Source organism: Papaver somniferum, unplaced genomic scaffold, assembly GCF_003573695.1.
Source record: "Papaver somniferum cultivar HN1 unplaced genomic scaffold, ASM357369v1 unplaced-scaffold_76, whole genome shotgun sequence".
Classification (NCBI taxonomy): domain Eukaryota; kingdom Viridiplantae; phylum Streptophyta; class Magnoliopsida; order Ranunculales; family Papaveraceae; genus Papaver; species Papaver somniferum.
This window is the reverse complement of record NW_020650526.1, coordinates 3527935-3539730: the sequence shown is the minus strand read 5'-3', so window position 1 is coordinate 3539730 and position 11796 is coordinate 3527935. Positions and strand designations below refer to the sequence as shown.

General features: G+C 36.1%; 1 long non-coding RNA gene across 1 annotated transcript; it reads left to right on the top strand.

Moving 5' to 3' along the window:
- The first annotated feature begins 9915 nt into the window (after positions 1 to 9915).
- LOC113344395 lies at positions 9916 to 10808 on the top strand. Its single transcript, XR_003357793.1, has 4 exons — positions 9916 to 10029; positions 10115 to 10179; positions 10264 to 10362; positions 10765 to 10808. It is a non-coding gene; the product is annotated as an uncharacterized LOC113344395 (long non-coding RNA).
- Positions 10809 to 11796: the final 988 nt, after the last annotated feature.

The window sequence follows — 11796 nt, the reverse complement described above, 5'->3', positions numbered from 1 at the left end:
GTCATCATTATCTCAGACTAATAATTACTCATATAAAATTCATTTATGTTATCATTTATCAATGCTATGTTTGCAATAAACCTGTTGTATGTCCAAATTTTCAGAGTCAAGAATACGATTACAATGACTGAATTGCGAGAACTTCAAGAAGAATACATTTCTTTAGAGGAAAGACAAAATGAAATGGAATCATATCCAGTTGCGAACACCAGCTCACAAAAAGCGAATGCAAGCTTATTACCCAAGCTGATAAACACAGTGGCGAATACTTCACAAGTACAACAAGAAAAGGTGACAGGTAACAATCAGCAGAAGTTGGTAGCTATGGGGAGTCGAGATCAAGAAGAGTATGAAAGAAAAAGAAATTTTTATAGTCGTGGAGGAAATAACAAGATTCAAAGACTCGATCAACCGCAAGAAACTTATGGAGGTCAAAGACCAAACTTTAATAGAGAACAAGGAGGTCACAAGGTAGTATGGGAAGAAATCAAGATGCCACCTCTAAATGAAAGTGTGGAGAAGATATAGGAAGCTATAATCCTGATAGAGAATATACCAACACCATGGAATATGGGAACGGAACCACCTCCAAATCACAGAAGTCATGAATTTTGTTCTTATCATCATTTTCATGGACATACCACAAACGATTGCAGAAATGTAAAGAGAATTATTTTGAGAATGATATATCAAGGAAAACTAAACGACTTTATGGTAGGGCATCCGCAACCTCAACCATTACCACCCCCGCCAGAACATCACAAAGTGAATACGATGAAAAAGAAAGAAACATTCTTCATAGAAGTTGGTGCCAAAGCAAAAAATCTATTCTGTCACTCTATCGTACATTCATATAAGACAATTGAAGATTTTCATATTAATATTTTTAGTAGAGTGTTCGCAAGAGATAATAATGGAAGAGAAATTATGAATATTGCGAAAATCTCGCGATTAGAGGAATGGCAGAAACAAATCATTTTTGTGAACATCTTATTTTATCATACTTATAAAACCATGGGTGGAAGAGATGATGATCTTATACCATCAACATATAAGATTTATGGTTTTAATGGTACTGCTAACAAGCCTAAAGGGGATGTTACTATGCAAATTCCATTGAAGGGAATATCTTCTAAAATCTCATTCTGTGTTGTTGATGTATAATCACCCTACAATGCGTTAATTGGTCGACCTTGGCTACATGGGATTCTAGGTGTAGCTTCAACTTTCCATCAATTCATCAAATTCCCTCACCCCAATGGTGTAGGAATCATAAAGGGAGATTGGGTTGAAGGAAACAAATGTTACGAAACTGAGATAGAATCTTGCGAAGGAAGAATAAACAAGAAGGAAAACTGGCGACACAAAATCAAGGATGTACAAAGAAGTGAGAAGTTGATGGTGGATACAATCGAAAATAAAGGAGAAGAGATGTTACAAAATCAATGCTAGCTCAGGATAAAAAGGATGAACATACCATTACCAAGGAAGCAGTAGAAAAAAATCATAAAAAAGCAGAGGAGGGAAAAAGTAATAAAAGCAAGAAATGTATGAATGATTAAGTTGCTGCGATAATCTCGCAATAAGTAAAATTCTCAAAAATACATTTGATTGAACAACAAAATTGAGATTGCGAAATTCAGATACAATATTATGAATTGCGAGACTCTCGCAGTGATAATGAATTTTACAAAAATAATCAGAAAAGAATGACAAAAGAGAAAGAGGCGAACCTTTATGGCGTACACCCTAGTTCGCGAATAAAATTTCGCAAGAGGCAAATGTAAGACCTAAAGTACGTCATATTAGGGGGTACCTGTTACATGGCTCAGAAATGCTACACCGCCACCGGAACCTGAGTCATGGAGATTTGGGGTCAATAAAGCCCATCTGGGAGAGGCACCTTGGATTCTCAACTTAAGCATATGACTTAGGTTGGGCGACTAAGGTAATAAGGACTCTCTCAAGGAGTGCAGAATCTGATCAAGGCGCCGAGGTACACGGTTGAGTCAAGGGTGCCGAGGGCGTTTGAAGCGTCCTTTCCATTCTTGACAAGTCTTGGCTTATACTGCACTCGGCCTGAAGAAAACCCCACTTAGGGTGCAGTCTCGTAACCATAAACCCTACAGATAAAAGGGATAAGAGGCTGCGAAAACAACTGGTTGTTGTTAAGACTGGATGGGAGGAGCTAACCTTGTATGGTAGAAGTACGCCTCCTTGAAGGGGCAACCAGGGGGGAGATAAGGGCGGCACCCTCCATTAGGGAGCTGATAAGTGTCTTAAGACGCAAATGTCATGAGGCTTTTTATTCGCAAGGATATTAAGGCTTTTCATATTTGTGCAACAATCCTGAAGAGGCAATAATACAAAAGAAAAAGATAAGGCGAGATCAATGGATTTTCGCATGAAAATGCGAAGACGTCCTGCGATTTCGTCGCACGACGACAATGTCATGGGGCTTTATTATCGCAAGAATATTTAGGCCTGTCATATTGTCGCAACATTCCTGAAGAGGCCATAATACAAAAGAAAAAGTTAAGGCAAGATCAATGGGTTTTTGCATGAAAATGCAAGGACGTCCTGCGATTTTGTCGCAATGACAAAATGTGGCATAATAAGACCTTTAATTAGGAATGCAAATAAGACCACACAGGAATGAGATTTTGAAAAGAAACAAAAATCACTTCGCAAAAGGCTGCGAAATTATACATTAAGAAAAGTTATATGAAATCTCTCATTTAGATTTAAATAACGGAGGCAAGTATGGGAATGTATGAAATTAGAAAATATTATTTATCTTCATATGAGATATTTACTCAAAAATTCAAGAATTAATAATTATATTGATTAATTATATTGCAAAGAAGAATTTTTTTCATTCATGCAGGTTAAAATGGAAGAAACGCAAATATACAGAAAGAAGAAATAAGTGTACAAGTATTACAAAGAATCAAAGAAAGAAGTAAAGAATATTTCTTGGTTAATCCTCATTATCTTCACCAGACTTGTTTCCTTCTTCATCTGCGTCAGAATCTTTATCACCATCAGAACTTCTATCACTATCAGACTCTTCATCGTTAGCTTCACTATTAGAGATAATCAAACTGGGAGTATTTTGTGGGATTTCTTCTAAAAGACAAGGATAATCAGAATGAGGGATATTATGATCATCAGAAACCATCTGGATGGTTTGATTGAGAAAATGCATAGCGTCATTCTTAAAATTCTCAATAGTGATTATGATTTGATTCTTCAATCTAGAATACTTGTCGTTGCGAGAAGAAAGATTCTTTGCGAGTTCCTTCTTTTCAGCTTCAAGTTCTTCAATCTTTTCACGATATTTATTCTCAGAATCTGCGAACAAAAGGCAATCAAAAGATTAGTAAAGAAGAGCAATTAGCAACCTTCTCTGTCAGAAATCATGTCTCTAATCAAGGCTGTATGTTCAACTTGGAGACTAACATTTATGCCTAAATCTTTTCTAGCATCATCTAAAATTTTCGCAGCCCATACAAATTCATCCTCACTACTTATGAGAAGACGAGAACGAATTTGATTTTCCCTTTCGCAGAGTACAATATTCTTGCGATTAGCTTCATCTCGCTCAATTTGAACTTCAAGGAGAGCCTCTTGAAATTTCGCTAAAGCCTTGGCGCCTTGATCAGAGATACAATCCTTATCATCTATGAGACCGCTAATTTTGGTTCTTAATTCATTGGTTTTCTCTTTGGAATCAATAAGGAGACGCTTAAATCTGTTGGCTAAGCCTAAACTGGATCTATGATCAATCTCTAAGAGGCGAAATTTCGATCTAAGTTCATTTAGAGAAAGAGATGAAATTCTATCATTTGAGAAGCTATTTAAATAATTGTTAAGGCGTTCAAGAAGGGTATCATTATCCAAGGCATTAGGAAATGAGCGAAGAAGGGTAGCTTCATCATAAAGGCCATACATGTCTGCAAAAAGGATTATTTAAATAAGATAAAACAACAGGATGAATGAATAAAGAGAAAAGCAACATACCGTAAAGCTGATTATTGGCTTGTTAAAGACTAGAAATTTTATTCTTATATGAGGAAGAATCAATTTCTAATTGCCTATTTTTCTCGCGAATACTTTTAACTTCAGCTTCCAAGTCCTCATTCTTTTTGTGAAATTGAAGATTATTCTTTTCAAGATTTTCGCGTCTTCTCTCTAGATCTGAGGCAACAACAAAAGAAGCTTTTCCAGCCTGCGAAAATAAAAAAAAATTAATATAGAAAGAGTCTTTGAGTTATAATAATGAAAAATTAAAAAGATAAAAGTATACCAGACTATTGAGAGAATGCAAGAAGTCGGGAGTCACTGATCTAGAAACTCCGCGAAGAGAGTTATCACAATCCAGTGAAGGGACATCACAAAGGGTAGCGAGAGCTTTGCAGGTATTTGCGAATTGGTTATCTCCCATCCCTTGTAGAGAATCAAAAAAGAGGCCAGAAAGCTTAGCCATAGAAGATTCAGGTGGAGAATCTTCAGTTGCAGAAAGATCATCGTTATCTTCATCACCCTTATCATTTTCAGGACCTTCGTTAGGAAGAACATTTGAAGGAGAAGGAGAACGAACTTTTCTTTTCTTTGGAGGAGGACCAGTTGATTTTTCCCTGCGAAGAGTACCTTTACCTTTATCACCAATCTTCGCAGCATCAACAGATTCTTCTACTTCAGCAATAACCTTCACACACAGATAGAAATAAGAAATGGAAGCATAAAAGTAACAGTACTATTTAAAGTCATAAAAGAAAATTTCTTATCTCATCTGTGTATGAGCGAAGAGCTAACAGAGTACTAGATTTCCCAGTCCTGTTATAACTATCTTTTAGTTTTTGGATCTGCGGAATATCGCAAGAGTTAGCGAACAGAATAGTAAAAATCAATAAAGAAGTATAAAATGAGTTAAAGGGGAGAAGTATACCTCTTTCTCCTTCTCGGGCCAGGAGAAAACCCAAGGTTGATATGCAGCGAGATTCGCAGGAAGAACGTTTGATCCAGCAATGTAAGGACCCTTTAGCATTAAAGGAAACACACACCATTTATCATCTTTGGATTGGCGAGGAGTTATGTTTTTACTAGAATGCCAGTCAATATCTTGCATAAGAATTTTGGCTTCATCAATGTTATCTTTTCTTCTTAATCGAATACCCCATCGAGTATTCTCTTTCTTCATGGAGATAAGTTCGTAGTTTTCAAAGAAATTCTCCACTGTATATATCTCAGCAACTATCTCTAGGTATGCGAATTTTGGATCCCTAAGTTCTTTGGAATAAAGAGATCCTCTACCAGCACCACGATTAGCGAACTCTAGCATCAGACGGATGCAGTCCCCACTTAGTTGGAAAATGGCTCGCGAAAACCCCGGATGAGCGAGAATTTCATAAAATAAAAGAATGTCTGAGTTATAAAGAGGAATAGGGAGACCTGCGAGAATTTGACCTAGCTAAATTATGATTGATTGATCATCACAATTTTGATTGGAGAAAAGCTTGACAGAAAGAATTGATTTGGCATTCACAACAGGAATGGGGGAGAGTGTAAGAGCTTTATTAGCAAGATCTTTTTGGAAATCTTGTAGATTCTGCTCATATCTATGACCACTTGGAGCTATGATTGAATATAGAGTATGAGGATGTATAGAAAGTAAAATAATTGAAGGAAGAAAAATTACAGCAGCAGAATTTGCAGAAGAATGACAGAGTTGCAGAGATGAGAGAATAAAAATAGAAGAGAAAGTAAAAAGAAAAGTGGAAAGCGGGAGGGAGAAGAGTATATAAAGAAAATTTACTTCTCGAAGAAATAAACACCATTAAGACGAAGAGACGTGAGCGGTTGAAAGGTGGCGGTTACAGAAGACGTGTCAAGAAATAAATGGAAGAGAGAGTACGTGTGATAAATGTGGAATATGAATAGATAAGCAGTTGCGGCATTTCTCACATCATTCTCTACTTTGGAGAGAAGATATGAGAAGAGGCAAGATGTAGGATCAGAATCTCGCAACAATTATGTCTCAGCGAAATTATCAATGGTATTGCACAATAGCGTCGCAGAACAATTTCGGAAATGACGTCAGCAAGGATCATGAGAAAAATGTGATAGTCTTGCGAAAATTAGAGAGATTGCGATATTAACATTTGTAAGGTTGCGAGAATGTCGCAAACCACATCCGAAAATAAAGGACAGATTAGTTGTCATCCACTATGTATTTCCTTATAAATAGTCATTCGAGTTGTAAAGAGGGAGAGAGATCTTTTTGAGTAAGAATCAATTAAATAGGAGAGAGAAAGTCCAAAGCAGAGATCATTCTTGACTTCTTTATCTTTCTTGTAAGAACATTCAAAAATTAATCAATAAAATTAAGTGTGTAAACATAAAAATGAGTTGATCAACAATGAAATCACATGAGGGGTGTAGTGTAGGATTTCCTGCGACTACAGTTACAAATTTGGAAATATTTAGAGGACGCCGTTCGCTTCATCGGTGCTTTACCTAATTGTATATATCTCATTATCAAGGGGTGGAGATCACATTTGCTTCATCCAATTGGGAAGTTGTTTTGGCCTTTTATTCCTGCCTCCATTTGTTGGTCCACTACAAGAAAACTTGGCTTAAGCGACCAAAATCCCAGCAAGAGCCCATAATTTTAGTCACCTTAAGGGTTTAAGCATCCAAAGTTGCAACTTCCATAAAGTTTGGCGGCTATAAACCTGTGTCATCTAATATCTAGCCACGACCGAATGTGTTTGCTCGCTACATCACTCTTTCAAGTCATCTATAGCAGCTTGAAAATTGCTCAGGTGGATATTCACTTTGAGGCACCGACTCCTAGCAACTAAAAAATTAATCCGTTGGTACAACCTCTTTGAGCGACCAAGTTTAAGCGGCCACCACATGTTCAAAAAATTAGTCAGTTTTGGAAGTATCCATTTGAAACCGATAATGATCTAATTTTAGTTTCTTATTGGTTAGATTAGTGTCATACAGATCATGGTTGTTATCTTAGTTTACTATAGGGGTGCACAATAGCCCGTCGGTCCTGTTTTTAGGCAAAACCATTGACCAAACCGCATACACCTTGGTTTTCGATTTCAAAACTGCCACTGAACTGTTGATGGATCGGTTGCGTTTGAAACCGATCCCAGTCCGCTCGGTCATTTTTCTGGCTACTACTGTCTTAACTGGTTTACCGAAACCTTGAAAATTTAAAACTATATCGATAATTCCTCCGGTCAAAAAATCTGTGGAACTTGGTCAATTATGCCGTTTAGCGCATCAGTTCTCATCTCGGTGAAAAATAGAAATCAGCTTGGCCAAGGTGAAATTTTTGGTCTCGGATAAATCAAGTGAACTAAATGGATATCTGAGCTGACTTAATAGTCAACCATAAAACACATGGAATCCAAGAAAAATCGAGTAACTATTGAATAAAATTGATTAATAACGGGTGAAATTCGTTTGAAATTAATAGGCAATAATAAAATTATACCCATGGAATCCAAGGAAAATCGTGTGGAGCGAGCGATGTTGGATAAGGTTAATATATAACATGTGAAATTGACTAAAGAATATGGACATTCGGCTAAAATTATCAATAACATGAGAAGCCGATGTAATACAAGAGAAAGTGGGTGAGGTCGACCGACATAAAGTAAAACTGACAGATAAAAAAAGAAATTAATTGTACTAAATGAAAATTCGATTTGATTTAATAGTTAACCATATAAACCCATTGACTCCAGGAGCAATCGAGTGATGTCGAGTGATATTGAATAAAATTGATTGATAACATGTGAAATTGACTATAGTCAATCGACGCTACGGTTAAAATGATGAATAATTAGAAGAAAATCGATATATCTGATTGAAAATGAATGCGGCAACCAAATTTGGTTGACCGGTAACAAATAAAATTAAATGAAGTGGATGGAAATTTGATTTGAATTAATTGGTAACCTTATAATTAAACCAATGGGAATCTAAGAGAAATTGAGTGAGGCCGAGAGAAATTGGATAACATTAATATATAACGGATAAAACCTTTTTCCGGCGACTTCGAAAAAGAAAGTGGATCCAAGGTCGAAACCTGGCCGGGAGTAGACTACTATAAGTCGGAAACTATGTAAGAATGTACTAGTGTGAAGTCCGAACCATCATGAATTTCGTGGTCCATCTCTAGTAATCTTATAACCTGAGTTTACCAGTGTGAACTAAAGCTACTACATGACCTGTATGACTTGTAAAAATTACTTCATGACTAGTCGAAATTCAAACCCGAAGCACAAAAAGAAAGCACAAAAACACAAAGGGAAAGCACAAAGAAACACACCAATTATCGAACTCATTTTTCATTTTACCGATTCATTCTTATACATTTTTTGGAATTTTTTATATCAGAATGTCGAAAATAATGTTCTAAATTTATTTATATTTTTTTTGGATTTGTTTTTCATGTTAAAGGTTGATAATTAAACCGATACATGAGTTCGTATTAACACAAAAGAAACACAAATGTTTTTTAATCCGTATGAGCATCAAAAATACAATCTTAACCGTCAAGATCTTTTCTCAATCCGTATGAGTGGATCAAACGAAACAGAGTCCGTCGATCATTTTCATTCGGATCCACACTTTTTTTTGCGAGAAGCGTTTGTTTATTCACCAAACCCTCTCAATCACTCGAGCTCTCTTTCTTCCTCTTCTCCCCCTTCCTCTCCTCCACAGATACCACCCCTGTAATCTTTTGCCGAGAGAAAGAAAAAGAGATCTAGAGAGAAAACAAGAGATCGAGGGAGAAAAAGATAGATAAAGTTTTATTCGAACCACTGATGGTGGTTGATTAGGGTTTTGGTTTAAATCTGGATCTATGTTCCAACCAAGAAGAAAAGGGGGATTTTGCTGTTTTAGATTGCGGAATACAACTGAATCAAAGATAGGGTGTTTACGAATTGGAAGAATAAACAATTAATTGAAGACGGTAATGAACCTGCTGCTGTTGAATAGAAGATGGGTATTTGTTAATTGAGGTTGGATGATGAATAGAGGGCCAGGGAAGAAGAGGATGCAGAAATTGATCTCTGTTGAGGTTGAAATAATGAGTTGGTCTTCTTGAGGACAAAAAGGTCTGATTCGAAATGGTTTTTTGGGTTGAATCTGGAAGAGGTAGCAGTGAGAGTTTGATGATGGGGATTTATGAGATTTCATTAAACACCGATTTAGGGTTTAATGGGTTTGAGAGATTCATGAAGTTTTCGGAGAAGCTGATTGTTGAAGATTGCTGGTGATAACTGGATGAATTTGTGTTGCTCTGGAGCAGTATTGAGAAACCATTGCAGTTGTAGATGAAAATGATACTGCAGATTATGGATGGAATTGTAGGTGACTCAAAAACGCTGGTGGTTTGCAGTTGAGCATGGGAAAGCAACAGGAAGAATGGGATCTCGCTGCAATTGAAGATCGATGTGTTGCTTCTGCTAGAAAAAAGTTTGGTTTGGAGGAGAATAAGTTAGGTTTTTGATGAAATTGAATTCACAGAGAGGAGTTGATGGTTCGATATGTGATGGGTTTTGTTGATTTTTTGAAGATGAACTCGAGAATGAATTTGTGATGGGAAATAGGAATTAGGGTTCTGAACTGAGTTGATGTTGGAGCTGCTGGAGAAGGAAATTGGTATTGCAGAAATAGGAATTTGTGATGGATTCGGAGATGATGAGATTAAATGAAGAAGTTATGCTAGAAGAAACTCAAAGTTTCTATCCATGATTTGTAGAAGATGGGTTCGAATTAATAGAGGTTTTGAAGAAATGGTGGGCACCGTTCAACCGAGGAAAGAAATTGGTTGAGTCTCTAATTGGATTTGAACGGAGTTTCAGCGAGAAAAAGGATGTTATCTGCTGTAAATTATTAGGGGTTTTACTGAGAAGAACAAGATTGAGAGTTTGTGAGAAAATTGAGTACTAATCTTTGTTCGAGTTTTTCAGAAAAGTACTAAAGATGCAGAAGGTATAAGATATACTTTAATCTTTGTTCGAGTTTTTCAATTTCCAAACAATGCTTGAATTATCTTAACTAGATTGTGTATTTGCAGTAGAGAAGGGTGTTCCTGATTTTTGGCTCAATGCTGTGAAGACAAATGAAGTTTTAATGGAGGAGGTAAGTGATATTATTAGCCATTTTTCTCCTTGTTGGAATAAGATTCCATAATTGTCGGTTTAATTTACTCTTTCCGGAATGTAGATCACAGAGCGTGACGAAGGTGCTCTCAAGTATCTGAAAGATATCAATTGGTGCAGGATTGAAGAGCTCAAGGGATTCAATTCAAGTCTTTTTGTTTAGGTAATTGTGGTTTTTTTTTGCCACTGATGATATTATATCGTGTATTTCCGGTTAATATAAATTACTGTGGCTTTAAGAAGCCTCTTATCCACCATGGTTTGGGTTAGGACCGCATGCTTGATGATAGTTTATTGTTATGACAAGTTTATGCGTTCAGGATATGATTCTTTAGCTTCATATTGTGTATGTGCAAAGAGATTCGATTCTTGTTTTATTGTTCTGGTGTTTGTGGTGTGGAAAGTGATTAGTCAAGATTGCATGATGCTGTTTAGATATCTTGAACACCCATCAAAATGATTGTCGCTCACTAGGATTTCTATCGTATGCATGATAATATATAAAATGTCAAATATTTGTATCTCTTATATTTAGTTATTATTGCTGACTATGTGTACTTCTCAGATATTGATCTTAGATGCTCCTCCAGCTCTTCAGAAGCTAAGAGAGAATTTTCCTAGGTAAAATTTAGTCACTTGTTTTATGTGTTACTGTAATTCTGCGTAATTCTCTTCCTTCCAGACTGAATAAATGTTTTTATTCATGAAATTTTTAAGCTTTATGTGTACACTGGGACAATCGACCCCACGGTAAATGAGAAGAGGTAATTTTCTCACTGGGAATATACAATAATTGAAGAATTAATGATCATTGGCTTAAACCTTCTAAAATTCGAGATGACGTCTTCTATTTTGCAGGTTTATAATTCCTAGATTCGGAGAGCAGGAGACCGTAGATTTGGAACATAAAACAGTTGTAGAAGTAGGTTTTTTCTTCTAAGCTGTAGTAGTTCTATTATCAGTTTTGAAAGATATTCATATTGATCCAGAGAACCAACTGATATTCATTTAGTTTATTTTGATTGAGATTTTTCCATTCCAGTTTCAATGAACATAAAGTATGGGGGTTAGATTGTAATCCAATTAAACTAGTACTTTTGCATATAGGGTTACAGAGTGATTTTGGTGAATGGAAATAGTTATCACTTTACAGAACATGGTCTTGACTACCTACTACATGGTTTTCTGATTTCTCAAAAATGATTATCAAAAACATCTGTTACAAAAAAAACTGTCCTGTATATATAATGAAAATCCGTACAGTTTGTCTGAATTACTATTGATTCCATTTGAGATTTTTTTCCCATGTGCTTGTGAATGAATTTACTGGTGATTTTTGATGTTTTATTGAATACATGTTGATGCAGATGAGACGAGAGTGCAAATTGAAAGGGCACAATTATGCCTTTTTCGGTGTTGCAGAATGGTTAGTATGGCCTCTAAAATGCTACTAGACAGTATATTGGGTATTTTTATAGCGAGTCTGTCTCCCGTGTTTGTTGTTCCTTATTGGACATGTAGTCATTTGACCCTTACATTTTAAGTTGTTACTCATTTCAGATTTAGACATCTTGCGGTCTTAGGTTGTTTTGTATGT